Below are 15,674 nucleotides of genomic sequence, written 5' to 3' on the forward strand. Positions count from 1 at the left end.
AAAGGACCCCCATAAGGGCCATCCTGAGGGTGTTAACAAGCGAGACAATGTCATAGCTTGATCAAGCATGGCTGAACTTTGTCCAAAACGTTCACCAGAGGGAAAGAAGCCTGGGATCCTTTCCTAGATCTTTATTTTAGGTGCATGTAATAAACCATCTGTTAGTACAAGTTTTCTCCTTTTTCTCCAAACTGTATATGCTTCTATTCAGTCAGTCAGCCTACCATAGACACTCCGTGCCACATTGTGCCTGACCTGATGCATATGTGCTGGAGTAGAGAGTGCAAATAGGAAATAGGAATGTTAAGGACTAGTCGACTATCCGATAAGCATTGCTTATTGGATAGTCAACTAGTTGCTTCCCCCCCTCCCCCCGCTGCCTCTGTGAGATAGAGGGAGCGGGGGGGGGGCAGAGAATGGGGTACTTCAAAGCCGCTGTGGTGTTTCAAAGGGGCAGTGCCCCTGGATCCCAGGATCAGCTGTTTGGCGCTGCCCCTTTGAAATGCCATGGTGGTGGCGTTTCAAAGTAGCAGCACCGCCCTATTGACTAATCAAATAGTCAATGCAAAAATGCATCAACTATTCGATTAGTGAAATACAAGCTACTTAACATCCTTAATAGGAAATCCCTCCCTGCTCACAGTATCAATACACAGGAAGCAGCCATCATATTAGGGCCATGATCCTGCCCAACCTCTCTCAGAAACCAGGCAACAATGGGGAGGGGAAACTGCGAAGGGATGCTGACTACACCTTTGCAGAGATTTAGAAAATACTACAGCTCAGCATCTAGGAGGTTCTAAACCCTAGTGAGAGAGATTTCTTCCTGATGCCATGTCTCAGGTGGTGTCACTCCTTCCCATCTGCAGGGCCACTCGCCCTGGTGACAGGAATTGTTTACCCCTTCATGTCTTTGATCTACTTGGTGCAGCTTCTCTACACCCCTTCCCAAGGTTGCACGTCCGCAAAGAAGCAAAGAGCACCAAACTGGTTATCTTCTGCAGCTGCTGTCTCACCCTGTTCTTAGCCGTTACTAATGAGAGGGAGGATGCCAACAGATTCCAATTACAGTGCTTCCATGTATGATCTGATTGTGCTGCTCATTTGTTGTGGTTCTTCAGGGGGGGAATTCTGGCATCTGTTGGTGGCATGTGGGTCGGTTGTTGTAAGAAGCGTGGTGGGAAGGGAAGCTGAGCAAAAATTCTAGACTCTAACCAGTCTCTGTGCATTCAAAGTCTGCTAACAGTGTAAGTGCTGACCTATCATAGCCTCCTTCTCTCCTGTCAAATAGAAATGCTACTCTCAGCTGTCGAGAAAACCACAGCGTGATTGTCTGAGAAATTTACAAAACCCACGAAGATAAGCTTGGCCAGAAAAAATAAAGTAAGAGATGTTTCTCTCCATCGTCTGCCTGATTTCAGTTAAGAGTTGTGTAATCACAATTGCTTGTCCCTGGCTGGCTAGAATTCCTAAACTTGTTAACTATGAACTTCTGACAACAATAAAATCCAGAGATCCAAGATACACTCTTTTTATTGGATTCCTGTCTGGATTTTCTATTTCCGGGTTTTGAATGACTTTAGCCTTTTTTTGAGTTGTTGTCTAATTCTGAGCTTTATCTCATCTTCCACTTTTGTTGCATTTTGGATCTTTCCTCATTGCTGTTAATTATGTTGGGCCCAATCAGCCTCCTATCTGAAGGGACAAAACTCAGGTCAAAACTCCAAGAAAGAAGGGGGCATGGAAAAAGGGGCCAGGAGGGTTTCCAAAGTATTTTTGAGCCCATGAAGCCCTTCTCCATGGGGACAGGGTGAAAATCTGGGAGAGAGATCATGAAGGAGGTGGCGGTCTCTGTGTTGGCTGTCCTCCAAACCCACATGCATCCTGTTCTTTGGCGAGGCACAGAGCAGCATTAATTCCCAGGAAGACGCCTGCTGGCTGAAAGCATGATATGGCATATACATTGGCAGCCTTGCGGAGGGTCCCACTGTCCAGTTGCTCTGGTCTCTCCAGTCCTCCACCAGCACAATTAGGAGGAGAATTTTTATTTTCTGGTGACTCCTTTGACCGCGGGAGTCGGATGTCATAGACAAGGTTTTTAATTAACTGTACACAAAAGCCCCGTGATGTTCTTGATATGCTGTTCCCTTGTTGTGTACAAAATACACATCAGACAAATTAATATTGAAACAAGGCACACATGACGGGGGGAGGGGGGGAGTGAGTTCTGGAGGAAAGGAAAAGACGCTGCAAGCCTGTGGTCTGTTGTCCATGTTCTCAGTCAGAGAGCCCTGCAAATCTGCATCCATGGCTCATTTTTACAGATACAACATTTCTATCCGCTCAGGGCTTTACTCAGAGTTGATTGATTATATTGACCATCTTCAGCCCTGCCATGAGTCGTCTTATTTCCCTGGAGTTGTACTAGCCAATAAGAGTATTGAACCTGGACCTGTGTGCACGGGGTGCCAAGGGTATTGGTATGTGATGCAGGGAAGCGGAATACGGGAAGAGGAGAGCAGCTGTTGCTTAGTCCTTGTAGTGTAGCCCAGATGGGCCTAGGACGATATGGGAAGGCAAAGCTTGTGACAGCTCCATGTTGGTGCTCACTTTTCCTAGCCCAGGCCACTCACTCTGGAACTGGATAGTGAGGAGCTGCTTCCAGCATTGGGTTAGATGTAGAGGCACAGGTTTGTGTGTGAGCGGAGCCAGCAAAGGCCACAGAGCGAGTGGGAAGGGGGGGATTAACCCTTAGGAGAGAACATCCAGGAAGGAAGCTTTGAATCTCTACAGGTGCAGGGCTGGTGGAAGCTATAGGGAGGAGAGACTGATTTGGCACATCTCACTACTGACCTGGCCACCGCTCCTCCCACGTGACATTCTGGGGTGGCCCCACGTTGGAGGGGAGGATGTGGGCCACTGAGCCTTTGGAATGACTTTCGGACTCGAAGTGACCCCATCAGGGTTTGTCACTGGCAGAGCCGCGCCAAGCCCCTGACACAGTGCTTATACCTACCAGTGCTCCCTCACCATTGAACGAGCTTCACCATAAATATCCCAGCGCACCTGCACACAACCGCAAGGCACCTTAAAAGAATCAAAGTGTCTTGCCACCAGTGAAAAGCACAGCCGAGCCTGGTTTTCCAATGCTCAGTCCGCAGACGCGCTAGAACTGCGGAAGGCTACTTCCTCAGAAAAATTCCTAGGTGGTGGCGTTACGTGCTGAGAAACTTGTTCATGCTGTAGAGTTTATCTTGTTTTGATAGTGTTTTGCTTGGTGGTGCTCCTTGGAAACCAAATGAGCATTTCCTCTCTGGCTCAGGAAGAGTTTCTCAAACAATGCTAATCAAAGGGTGGTAGGGTTTCCTTTGAAATGGAAGCTTTTGACTCTCTGAGAGTTGGAGGTAAAACCAGTGTACTTAAAAAGTGGCGCATTATTTAATATTGGAGAAATATGGATTCCCACTAACCCAGGTAATCTGTTAGATGTATCTGTATGTGACCGCAAGGCTAGCTGCTGTTTTTTTTCCTTTCGGAGACTTTTGCATCCAGCTGTGATTGGGAATTAGAGGGAACTAGATTTAGAAAAAAAATTGGCCCTACTAGTGGGAAAAATGCTTTTTCATCCATGTCTGCATGCTATGAATGGCTGTGAAATAAGTAGATATTTAGTGTGACTTATTAACTGAAAGATGGCACAGGACTGTACTTGGGGATTTCGGAGGGGAATTCAGTGGGTGGATCTTTTCCTCAACTGTGGAAAACAAGACACCACGTGGGTCCTACTTGCCACAGATTTTTCAGTCTCTTAGGCAATAAATATTCTATTCCCAAGTCCTAGCACTTGACTTGGCAGAACTGCATTTGTATTCTTTTGTAATTTTGACAAATAATATTGATAGTTATTTTAAGCATTTTTCTATTTTTATCTATCTGAATTTTGCCAAATTTGGAAAATTTATGGGAGGGAGTGTTGGACAGTGATTATTTAACAACCGGAGATGTCGAGGTTTCAAAAGTTTATTTCTTTGTAACAAGCCTAACTGAAAGGTCTAAATCATAGCTCGGAGGCTCAAGCGTAACACAAACAAAAAAGCAAACTTGGGCTTTTGGCCAGTGTATGAGTGAGTGGGGTCCCTTGTCCTGGAGTCCCCAAATAATCAGGATACTAGATCTCTGAGGATGCTAGGTACTGCAGAGGCTGTGCTTGCCAGTTAATATAGATGGATTTTTTTCATCCACTTCTGTGTGTCAGGTGAAATGTTTATCCACAGCTAACAATTTAGATTGAATCCTTTCAGACCTACATATAATGCTGCTTTAGGTTGGCTTTATAGGAAATAGACTGAATTCTGCACAGGGAGCCAATTGGTTCGTTATCAAAGCCTAACTTCTCTAGTTCTGATTGTTTGTTGAGGTTTGGTTTTGCATCTCTCAAAACACCTCTTGAGTAAAATATAGTCTGTTCTGTTCGAGAACTCTCTTCTCTATAGAGTGGCTGTTGTTAGCTGTTCCCGATCATTTGGTTCCCATTTATAACTGTGTGTTTGCGTTTGCATGGCTAGTCAGGCAACATCAGTCTGTTCCTCCAATCTGTTTTCTGAGCACCTAGAAGGATAGTCACTGGAGGCTGCAAGCAGTGGTTTAAAAACCAAAACGTTACGGTAAGAAGGCTCTTTGTACTGTTTTGCGGGGTTTCATTTCTCTGTGCATTTGTCATGCTCACTGACCTGCTAGCAGATGATTTTATATGTATCGAGTGTACTGTATCTGTTGTACAAGACAAAAAAATCCTATGGAGGGAAAATGGAAGGGGTGGTTTCAAACAACTGTTTTGCAGAAGAATAGCTGGAAGCATTAGCTTGTGTGTAGGTCTCCGCAACGGGACAATAGAAGCCTTTGTAAGGGAAGTCTGTGATGTGAATGGCAGTTCATGTGCATGGAGAGGATTCTGTCATTAGGACGGAGATGCTGATGCAGTAACCAACTATATGGCTGCTGGTTGAATAGCGCTGAACGTTCTGTTGCGTTAATGCATTGTGGTGGCTTAGCACAGGAAAACAAGCAGCCTATAATGTAACCCTCGATATGGTCTGGATAAAGGAATTACTCCCTTACTGATTCCTGAGGCTGTTGCTAATGCCTTCTATTGCCTGCCTCCATGAAAAGAGCTCTGACCTTAAGTCAGAACCTTGTGCAGCAGCAGCTGTTGTTAGTCCTGATAGTGGCTGATTGCTTCTGTATCCTCAACTGCTTCAATCTCAAGTTTTACTGTTAAAATTCCTAGAGCTACAAAAAGTGTATTAACTGGGTGGTGGCCCCTGGAACAGTGCTCTGCCTCTCCTTCTCCATGCCCGTAAAACTTATGTGACTTAATTGCTCTTACACTGGTGACATCTGGCGTGGGAGAAAGCTCTTACTTGTTCAGCAATTGCCTGCCCTGGACAGGCACCCGTTAAGCAGTTAGTGTCAGGAAAACATACTTCTACAGCTGTGCTTGGGAAAAGTGCATCCGACTGGCTGCTGAAACCACTGTCAAAGACTAAACATGGTACAGAGCTAGGCCTCTTTATGGAGGTTATTTAATAACACACTTGCTCTCAGCAGCCTGCTCTGGCTCTCTTCAGAGGCCAGATGCATTCCTCAGCCTGAGAAGAATTTTTAGTGGCTCAATAACTTTTCATAATGACATCAAAACTAAGTAATGGTGAGAATAGGGTATTTAAATAAATCCTAATTTACATGGATCAGATTAGCGGACCCAAGAAAAGAGTCCTTGTTCTGAAATTAAAATGAAAGAAAAAGGGCACGCTGATATAATTGAACTCACTCTAAATGATATTTAATTGTTGCATTAACACCCTAAAGTCTGATGACATTTCTTATTAGTATAACAGATATGGTGATAGCAGCAGAAGTTAGACCAATGCATCGAAAATCTTACCCCCAAAATAAGTCACCCCAAAGAATTTAACAATTTTTGAGCCAACTCTGATGACAGATGAGCACCGTGGACTCCGAAGGGCAAAACTTAGTCATAGAGGCCTGATTTTTAAAAGACCCACAGCCCTTGCAACTCTCATTGACTGGAATTCGAGTTGAGTGTTCTGCTTACTGTTTGGTGTGGTCATTTTTACTATTGCATCTTAAAACAGACTTGTTTTACATCCCACATTATCAAAAATGGCAAGGGAACTGAGGCTCCTATCTCATATATTGAAGCTTGTGGATATGCTGGTATCCCATCAGTCAACTTACTCCCATGCCTAACTAGGTCCCTTACATAACTAGCTGTGTGTGTGGTGGGGAATGGATTTACCTAAGAGGAAAAATACGCCATTTTGGGGGGAAAGGATCAGGGAAAATCCTTTATCAAATGAGAGAGGATGCAAAAGCGAGAGAGACACAACTTTTCCTTGAACCAATAAGGCCTTACAGACAACGGAGAAACTCTTCCTCCCCTAAGCTATTTTTCAAGTGAATTTTATGGTGTTCCTTTAAATTCCAGTGATGTGACAAAAAATGTAACATTAAAATCTGAGTTCCTTTGGTGCATCTGAAATACCAACAACTGAAAACTTGAGAGACCAAAAAAAGATGCTTTGATTTAGAACAGAGGATCCTCCTGTCCTCCCCCACATTTCTAAGCAGTGAGATACCACTTTATAACACCTTTCGGGGCCTCTTTACACACTTTGATTCTCACAGGGCTGTGGGTTATAAACCGAGGAGACAGATCGGGGAGTGGGGATGTCTATGCTCTCCTCTCTGGTTCTGTGGCGCCTATGTGGAGAAGATAATTCAGCCTTCAGCTGTGTTCTCTCTCCTGTAGGATCTCCATGTCCATCCTGACAACCAGAGGGTAGCACAGAAGAAGTCCCTAGTCACACAGCTCTGGTAGCAATATGCTCCAGCAAGCTGGGAGTGGGTGGGCTGGTGAAGGTTGGACCGTGGTGGAATTTTCCTAATTCCCAATGATCTTTCAGGGTACGCTTAGGGACACTTCCGGAACCTTTTCTACACAGGAGAGCCTTATTAAAGTTTATCACCTGTTAGCTGTATACTATCAAGAGAACATTATTGTGGCTAAATATCACTAGGACTTTCAGTAGGCCGTTGGGGATGGGTGGTGGGAAACCTTATTTACTTTCAAATTTTGTTCTTGGTCTTGCTTGATGCCCATATTCTCCACCTTTCTATAGGTTACATCTCTTTGTCTTAGGCCCTTTTCTGTTAGTGCGGTGCATGTCGCTGCAGACTGTCGTGCTTTTCCTTTTGATTCAGGTGGAGTCTATCTGTGAAACGTATACGGAGAAATAAGAGCTTTAGACCCGTGCCCTGATGTGCCTTTACTGACAATGCAACCACATTCAAAGGACACTCCTAGGCATTTCTTGGTCTCTAGCTGCAGCCTGTTTTTTACTGAATTTTTTGAGTCAGAAATGTCAGGGCTGGGAAGGCGGCACTGGAATTCAGCTACTGGAATGGATGTTCCAGCTTCCACTCTCATTGTAAGAACAGAATAATAGTAGGAACAGAAACCACATCTGTCCTGACCTTTTAAAATGTATTTCAGATGCCACCCATTTGTTGTTTAACTATACTCTCTAATCCAGCTCCTTCGCCTGAAATTTAAAATCAAAAGACATGTTAAGTTGTGAATCCATCCCTATTTGTTCATGTAAACGTACCTGCTCCAGTATGGTTTTCCACAGCTGACATTTTATTTTAATTATTTCCTGTTGAAAGACACTAGTAAAGTTCCTACCTTGTTTTCCCTTCCCAAGGCTTGATTCTCATCTCTCACTGGCGTCCATCTGGAGCAACTCAGTTGATGTAAATTGAATTTTATTGGTGTCAAAAACAATGTAAATGAAATCGGAATCAGTTCCATGCCCTATTAAGGCCTGATCCCAAGTGGCCTGAAAAGCTTTTCAATGGAAAAGCTGTGGATCCAGCTTAGCTATCTTGGGTGGTTTGCCAGACCCACATAAAGATAACTGTGACTTTCCTGTTGGTGTTTTCAGTCTGGAGAGCCTGATGAGTTGTAAAGCAAAAGACATATTAATAATCAAACTTTGTAAAATTTACATTTAGACATTGTGAGAGGTTTCAGTAGGGAGAAGGGTCTTTTTTTATCTACCACTGCACTGATGGTCCCATTACAAGTACAGATGTAAAATCCCATTAAATTGGTTAACCGGTTAAACGTATTGAAGATGATAATTCACCTTGTCTGAAGGCTGAATACTCATCTTCTGCATTACCTACATGATCTCACCCCCAAAATTAAAATAAAAAAGGCATAAAGAGATGCTTCCCATTGCATTTCACCACTGAATAATTGTGGGATTTGGTTTGTAAGCACAGTGATCACCAAAAAATCCCGGGTATCCGTTCTCCACCCTCACACTGTTTAATGCCAAGGAAATGAGTTGTATGTCCTCTGCTCAGTGCTGTAACTTTGGTAACTGTATCCAGGGCATACAGTAGCATGAGCTGGCATTTAATCATTCATTCATTAGCACTGAGTGGTGCCTGAAAGACAAATAGAGGGTAGGAAACTGTGTCAGCCCATCTCAGAGGAGTATGCTGAAGATGAATTGGACAAGGTCGCTGCATTTTCTAGTATTCTTTCTGCACCACATCATCAGCTTTGGAGGGCAGCTACTGCTATCACAAGCTGTGGAGAAAGTAACTGCCCTTGCAGTGCCTGTCTGAAACCTTGCAGCTGCTGTCATTTGTTAATTAGGATGAGACTGTCAGAGGAGTCCAACAACTGCCAGGTGGAAGACTTCCACTTTGCTGTAGAATTGCTGGGATCTAGTGTGTTGTATGGCTGTCCCCCATGCTACTTGTTCTATGTATTGTGTTACTCCTTGTATTCCAGCGGACACAATTATTAATACAGCCTTTATAAAACCCGGGATTCCCCATCAGAGGCATAGCAAGGGTGTTATGCGCCTGGGGACAAAGGCAAAATTTTCGCGGCCCTCCTCCGCTGCGCAGTGGGCCTCGAACCTGGAGCACTGTTGAGCCTGACCCTGGGAGGAGGGGGGGGGAGAGAGCTTGTACCCATCTTCCCCCATCCCCTCCAGTTTGGAACTGGGCCCCCGCATGCACTAACCCACCGGCGGAGACGGAGGACGGTCATTCTGGGGGTGGAGAGGAGGCTCATGCCGATGAGTGAAATAGGAGCAGGCGAGCCGAGGGGTGACAGAGAGCAGAGGAAGACTAAATTGGTGCCCCCCCAGTGTGGTGCCAGGGGGCAACTTCCCCCCCACCCCCGCCCGTCCCTCACTGTGCCATTGTTCCCCCACCTCCTCGTTTGGTACTGGATGATTATAGGTTGTAGCAGAACTTTCGCAGCATTCCTCTGTTGAAGTTCTGCTGCATTTCTTCTGTCAACCCTGAGTTAATGCCAGTGGGTCCCAGCAGCTCATCAGATTTCATAAGATGAGGAGGGTCGGTCTAGGCCAGAAGTTCTTAAATTGTGGTCTGTGAGCCACCAGTGGTCCATGAGCCCTATTCAGGTGGTCTATGGATAATTCCCTCTAAAGCACGCAGCTGAGCAGCTGCACATGAGAGACTAAAGAGCTGCCCCCCTGATGAGTGGCTCGCAGCTGTGGCTGGACTCTGGATCCTCACGAGGCAGGGGAGGTGGTGGCCCCAGGGGGGGATACAGAGGAGGTGGGAGGGACCAGTGAGGTGGGGAAAATAGGTGGGAGGGGCAGTAGGGTCAGAAGAGGGGTGGAAGGAATTAAGTGGCCCTAAAAAATAATAGCTGGAGAACCACTGGTCTAGGCATTACAGGCTAGTTTGACGGGAAGCCACCTAACGAAAATTTCGGGTTGGAAGAAAGGGCATTGCTGATAAGCGCTGGCAATTGAGAATTCTCTTTGGGTCAGTGATGAATCAGTGGGGCTTTTGGAGAGGTCATCTCTAGGGAGGTGGCAAGCAATGTTCTGATTATTTGTGGTCATTCCCAGATCTCATGGTATTTTATGTGTGTGTTCAGGATGTAGAGTGGATTCCACCTCACAAGTGGCTGCATTTCCGTGGTGAGTGGTGCCTTCTATTTGCAGTTTGGGAACAGTTTTGCAATCCTTTTTGGATGAAAGAATTGCTATTAAAAGTAGGAGGACTCTTAAATAACCATTAAGTGCTCTTCTGACTCAAACCCAAACTATCCACTCTTAGCTCCTATCCCAAATTCCTCGCCTGGGTGGACTTCTCTTTTTCTGCATTTGTTAAGAAGAACATTAGAGGTAATTAATTAGAAAACAGCAATGTAGAAAATGCTAATGGCACTAAAGAATTTGTGGGAATTTCCTGTTCTTCTGGTTGTTTCAGAATTTCTGTCATCTATCCCACTTGTACAAAAAAAAAAGTTTGGCTTTTGGTCCCTGAGAGGTTAAAAGGTGAGCAAGCAGCAGTTGTACTTGCTTTGGAAGGAATACACTTGGAAGCTGAGATTTCCTGCTGACAGCAGGAAAATCCAAACCCCATTGCATTTAATGGAAGGACTCCTATTAACTTCACTGGGCTATGAACCAGGGGTTAATGGAATGGAGCATCAGACAGCTGAAGCTGCCACATCAGACAGTAGGAAACTGTTTTTTCGTCATGCTTTTTGGTGGCAGGCTGCATTTGGTACCCCATTTGGTAAACATACAAAGGATCAGAGTTGCAAATAGTTGTCTATATAGAAGTGATAAATATAAAGCAACCCTACTTGTTATTGTCAGTTATTTTTTGCCACACAGCAGGATGTGGAAAGAGAAGGTAAAATAACCAACTGTTGATAAGGTCTTGGTCTTCATGACCTCATACATTCCTTTTGGGAAATGTGGTCGAAAGAGCTACACTTGCACGCAGCTGTTGAGATGGGAATTTGGCCGGCTTTCTCTTTCTCCCTGACACTGAGAAGTGGTATGCCTGAGATTTCAGTTGCAGGATGTCATACATTTACCCTTCTATAAAAAGCCAGTCCATTTAGTTAGGCCCTTCCCCTGCAAAGAGAAATACAAAACTAAGGAAACTATTCTCAAAGTATGTCAAGTGACCATAGGCAAATAGTGCCTCTGGGGTGGGGGGAGAGGGTGCAGGGAGGGCCACTCAGAGGAATGGGGAGGGTGGCACGAGAAGGCACCCGATTTAGAAATTAAAATGTTGATGGGTGTAAGGGGGGCAGTACTGGCACAACTTAGCTATGCAAGAGAGCTCTTATGAACACAGTGAAAGTTGTGCAGAATTGCACAGTATGATTCCTTGGCTAACCTCATCTCGGAAAGTCCCTTCCACCTGGGTCCATACCCCCCTGCTTATGCATAGCATGGCTGCGTCATTGTGTGGGCACATATCAACATGCAACTTTGCCTCTTAGCCAGTCGCTAGTGTGTGCACCAATGTAGCGTACCCTGCGTTCCCCCAGTGATTGCATTACTCCAGAAGCGAGGGAGCATTTTAGGGTTAGTACAGTGGACTGGAAGGGAGGGCCTGGGGTCATTGACACGCAGTTTGGCCTTGGACAGGAAACTTAACCTATATGGGACAACTCTTCAGGTGGTACAAATCATGAAAGCTCAAGATCTGGCCCTCTGTGCGGTGTGTACTATAGAATGCTAATTGAAAAGAGCCCAGTGAGGTTTAATGATTGTAAATCAACAGCACGGATTCTACATTGTTTCAGGGAAGGTTTAGCAACACCATCGTTCCAGTTCCCTCGCTCCCCAGAAGGTAAGAGTGGCAGAGCTACTCCATTCCTTGGTCTTTGGCCGTGTCGAACCATAGAGATGTGCTGGTCACCTTTCTAACAGAACGGTTACAACCAGAAATAGCTAATTAATGAGATGTCCTAAATGCCATCCAGCACTACACTAGAAGCTCTACAAGCTTGTACATTTAGACTGTCATAGCCAGCCTTACCGTGGGGTCCAAAAACACTGCGAAAATTAAGGTCGAAGTTCTAGACTAACACGGTTACCCCTCAGAGATGTCGACACGTGGTCCAAGTGCTGTATTATATTTAAATGCCTCTTGGAGCACAAACCTTTAAAGACTGAATGCTCATCTTAAAACCAGTTCTGATGCATATTCTAGCAAGCGAGCGAACAAGTGAGCCATATAATCCAGTTTTTGCCTTGTTTGATACAAAACACAGCATGAGGATAACATGGTCATTTTATCAGTGTTTGGTGTTCTGTTACTCATCCTGTGTTTGTTCTTCAACAGCATTCAACTACACAGTTTTTGTGAACAGAAAGCAAAGGAGTTTTAGCCACTGTCTCGTGCATCAGGTGTTGTGAGAGCAGCAGAGTTACAAGAGGTGGGGAATGTGTGTAAGGCAGACAGAGCTTTTAATAGGTTAACTTTCTGGAGTTGGTGGTCACAGTGAAGCCAGTTGCACAAACCATGAAATGCATCAGGGAGCAGTGAGAGGCAAAACCCTACAAAATGTTTCTGTTTGTTTTTGTGAACGACCTAGTTCCTTTGTCTCAGCCTGTGTTCAGAACATGCTTGGGGTGGGTAGGAGGAGAGAGGAAAGCAGTCAACCTAACTAATGTCAACAAAACTTAAATGACACCCAGAAGTCGTAAAAACAAAAATCACTAGAGGGTTTTCACACTTGGTCCCTCTATCAACAGTTTATATCCACACTTGGTGGCATCATCATCCACAGTGTGAGCAATACATTCTGGGTATGTATTTTTAAAAGGGAAGGGGTACATGCCTGCAGGGCAGCAGAGATCAAAACTCTGAGCAGAGCCATCAGGGCAGCCAGGAGATGCTAGTTCTGTCCTCAAAACAAACAATAGTGTTTGCACTGGCTCTTAGTCAAAAATAAAGGTACCCCTCCCCTTTTAAAAAATACATACCCAGAGTGTATTGCTCACACTGTGGATCAGGGTGCCACCAAATGTGGATACGAACTCTTGATAGAGGGACAAAGTGTGAAAACCCTCTGGTGGTTTTTGTTTTGACGACTTCTGGGTGTCATTTAAATTTTGTTGACATTAGAAGAAAAAAGTCTCTGATAAGGGTGGGAGTTTTTTGTTGCCGAAACTGGGCATTTTTCCAGACAAAAGTCCCATTACAGTGTGTGCATGCTCGTTGTTTTGTTGCCAAAAACTTTGTAGTGTAGACAAAATCTTACTCTAAAACCCCAAATGGAAAGATTTCAGTTAATGCAACCAAATCAGATGTAGCCCTGATACTACTTTCCCTCAACTGGGGATGTAAAATGCAATTTAATTACTTAACCAGTTAAACATAATGTTTAACTGGTTAACTGCTTAAACAGGGGCTGCCTGGAGTAGACTTCTGCCCTGTGGCATGGCGCATTGGGTCCTCATCCCCACCCCGCCACTGGTGGGAGCCTGCTCCAGCTGTGTCAGGCCCACCACATGCAGCAGGTTGCTCCAGCCAGGCCACCAGTTAGCCATAACCGGCAAGCATCACAGAGAGACTGCCTGAGCCAGGAACTGAGCTAAATCTTAGTCCATTGTCTAAGGGTGTGTCTAGACTACCTAGTTTTGTCGACAAAAGTGGACTTTTGTCGACAAAACAATACCAGCGTCTACACTACCGCGGAGTTCTGTCGACATAACGTCGACAGAACTCCGCGGTTTTGTCGACGCTGGTATACCTCGTTTTACGAGGCATAACACTTTCTGTCGACAGAACTCTGTCGACAGAAGGTGTTATTGCCTGTAACACTGCGTCCAGACTACGGAGTTCTGTCGACAAAGCGGCTTGCTTTGTCGACAGAACTCCATGTGTCTGGACGCAAATTGTCGACGGAAGTTTTGTCGACAGTATCTGTCGACAAAACTTCCGTCGACAAAACGCGGTAGTCTAGACGTACCCTAAGGCAGGGCTACTCAACATGTGGCCCATGGGCTGAATACAGCCTGCGGCCTGTTTTTGTGGCCCAGGGTGTGGTTTCAGTTTATGCGGGGCTCAGTGTGCAGCCCACGGGAGGGATCCTCTGAACACGCTCCACAGTGGCGAGGCATCTCCCAGGTGGGGTGAGCATTGAAAGATGCAAGCGGACAGGCTGGCTGGAACAGATGGGTACAGGGTGTTGGCATTTCTAGGCCTCTGGGAGTTGGTGCCGGGAGTGCCATGGCATTGTGTGAAAAGCGATTTGCATATATTTGCATGTATATGCCATCAGACTTAAGTTGCGGTCCTTGGCATGTACTATGAGTATCGTTGTGGCCCCTGGGGCTTCCACAGTTGAGTAGCCCTGGTTTGAGGGCATGTCTGCACTACCGTCTGGATCTAGGGAAGCCCTAAACCTCAATCCTCCCTTTCCCTTCCCCTCACCCCATGGAAGCTGGAGTGCCAGAGGAGTGAGGTGTCTCAGTTGGGGGCCACATCAGTGAGGGTTGGGGTTTTTTGGAGGAGTTTTTTTGCTTCTCTCTCGTGTGATCTCCATCTGATTTTTCCGTGGATCAATGCGCTCCCCCCCTCCCCCAACCCAAAAAAGGTTCTCCATCGCTGCCATAAATAAAGGAAAAGTTGAAACGTTTTGTGTCGGACATAATATTTTATTTTATTTTATTTAAAATGAAGTTTTCTTAAGTGTTTTAACTTTCTCATGTAGTTAAAACACTGAATCTGTTTAATAATTTAAATGAAATCATTCTCCCCAGCTGCAGCACTAGCAAAATGGCTCTGGCATAATTTGAGTTTCCATTAGCAACTCGTAGTCCGTGGAAAGGTTTGCATTGACCCAGGTGGTCCATGAGGCTCATAGTGGAGAGAGCCTCTCCCTGCTTCCAGGAGACCAGCCCGGCCAAGGGCAGGAGAGTTAAATCCTTGGCACGCCACTTTGGAAAGGTTGCTGACTCCTACTCTGGATCAGTGGGGCAGCAATCAAACCAGCGGGGGATGATTTATTGAGTCTAGCAGAGCCACAGTAAATCAACCATTGATCGCTCTCCATCAATGCCAGTACTCCACCAGAATGAGAAGCACAAGGGGAGTCAATGGGAAAGTGTCTCCTGTTGACGTACTGCAGCGAAGATACCACAGTTAGTAGATCTAGGTTTGCTGACTTCAGCTACGCCAGTCATGTAGGTGAACTTGTGTAACTTAGAATGATCTCACCCTGTAGTGTAGACCTGCACTTAGTCACACTCTGGCTTTATACTGGCCTTCTACACAGGGGAGAATTTCATCATACTAGTCTGATCTTTCTTATTCATGATGGGTGAATAAGAAAGGTGACTGGATCGAAAAGTCTGGCTCTATCAGCTTGAACGAATTTATTCTAAGGCTTGGTCTTGTGTTCACTTGGAAATAGCATGTAGAAAGCCAATGCTGTTCTTAAAGCCAGAATCTGCCTCAAGGCAAGTAGGCTAGAGCAGGCTGAACTTAAGTTAAACAAGGCATGAGATAAGACTGGTTCTGTATTGGTATGTGCATGGAATTCTATACTGACTTGTGATAGAAATGTAGCCGTGTTAGTCTGGTGTAGCTGAAACAAAATACAGGACTATGTAGCACTTTAAAGACTAACTAAGCCTTTAAAGTGCTACATAGTCCTGTATTTTGTTTATACTGACTTAAATTGCTCATGGCTGCAGGGAGTACCAGCAGCCGCTCTGGGAAGTTTTATGTGCAGACCATTTTGAAGATGGGCTGGAAAAGGCCATTGTTCTCAG

At 45.2% G+C, this 15,674-nt stretch overlaps 1 protein-coding gene across 12 annotated transcripts in view; it reads left to right on the forward strand.

The window, feature by feature from the left end:
• Positions 1-15,674, forward strand: part of PALM2AKAP2 (PALM2 and AKAP2 fusion) — a 360,502-nt gene that overhangs the window by 259,676 nt on the left and 85,152 nt on the right. Inside the window, exon 1 of one of the 12 annotated variants that reach the window (XM_025190528.3) lies at positions 464-3,474. The exons of the other annotated variants lie outside the window; for them this stretch is intronic. The gene's annotated coding sequence lies outside the window, so the exon portion shown is untranslated. Of the gene's footprint in view, positions 1-463; positions 3,475-15,674 lie in introns of those variants that run through there. 12 annotated transcript variants of the gene reach the window in all.

The sequence above is a fragment of the Pelodiscus sinensis genome, chromosome 6 (assembly GCF_052426305.1).
Source record: "Pelodiscus sinensis isolate ZL-2025 chromosome 6, ASM5242630v1, whole genome shotgun sequence".
In the NCBI taxonomy this organism is placed as follows: Eukaryota; Metazoa; Chordata; order Testudines; family Trionychidae; genus Pelodiscus; species Pelodiscus sinensis.